At 61.9% G+C, this 1,048-nt stretch overlaps 1 pseudogene; it reads right to left on the reverse strand.

Moving 5' to 3' along the window:
* Window positions 1-6: 6 nt before the first annotated feature.
* Window positions 7-1,044, reverse strand: LOC108525982 (A disintegrin and metalloproteinase with thrombospondin motifs 7-like; annotated as a pseudogene).
* Window positions 1,045-1,048: the final 4 nt, after the last annotated feature.

Here is a 1,048-nt window from a genome sequence, read left to right on the forward strand (position 1 = left end):
GTTGGCGGGGCTGTCCCAAGCGGGCATGGACAGTAGCCTAGAGCTCAGGAGCACCTCAGGGCTGAGGGACTCAGGCTGGCCCTTGGGTCCTGGGTTGAGGGCAGGCTCAGGCGTGTGCCCGAGGCCAGTCAGGGTTGTGGGAAGGAAGGTCCCCACACTGCCACAGTCTGCACGTCCCATGAGCCTGGTGCTGGGGTTGGGAAGGTGGGAGTCCTCAGCTCTAGGGGCTGTCCCTGCCCTTCATCTCTGGCAGAGGGGCTATGGGGAGGGAGGGGAGGAGCCACCCCAACAGTGGGCCACAGTTCACTATCCACAGGCCCCAGGCTACCCTCCAGAGCTGGCTTCCAGGCCACAGTCCCTCCTGTCCACAGCTCTGTCACGTCAGGACTAGGAGAGGAGTGGGTGCTGCCGACCAGGGACAAAGGGGCAGTGTGGGGCTGGGTCTTGGAGGCAGGTGGGGTGCTCTGCAGCCCTCAGGTTCCTCATCATCCTTGAAAACCTCATTGGTCCTGTCCCTCCATGGAGGAGGCAGCTGGCTAGGGCTGTCCTTGCTAACTAGGGCTGTCCTAACTAACATTTTGGCTCTCAGGGGCGGCAGGCATCTGCAGGCCATCAATGGAAACTGTAGGCCAGGGCAGGCTGGGGAGCCCAAGGTCTGGGGCCCCTATGGGGCCTTCTTCCTCAGGCAGGAAATTGATCAAAGGGCTCCCAGGGGTCTGCTCTGAGGGTGGGGTGTGGAGCAGCTGGCCTGGCTGGGTCAAGGGCTAGGGGACCAAGGTCCCAGTGCCCCTCCTCCTTGGCTGCAGGAAGCTCTGTGGTAGGCACGGGGCTACACATGGAAGGCACAGCAGGACGGCTGTGTGGTCAGGGAGTCCGATCCCCTGTCCCCTCCAGGTCTAGATCGGGCTCCTCAAAGGGCCCATAGGACAGATCCTTGTGGAAGTTGATGAAATTATAGTCATAGTAGAAGTTGTCCACAAACACGGGCCCTGGCAGGTCCAGCTCTAGGGCCTCCTCCTCAATGGCGTTGCCCATGGTGGCTGGCTTG

Source organism: Rhinopithecus bieti, unplaced genomic scaffold, assembly GCF_001698545.2.
Source record: "Rhinopithecus bieti isolate Rb0 unplaced genomic scaffold, ASM169854v2 scaffold_54197, whole genome shotgun sequence".
NCBI lineage: Eukaryota > Metazoa > Chordata > Mammalia > Primates > Cercopithecidae > Rhinopithecus > Rhinopithecus bieti.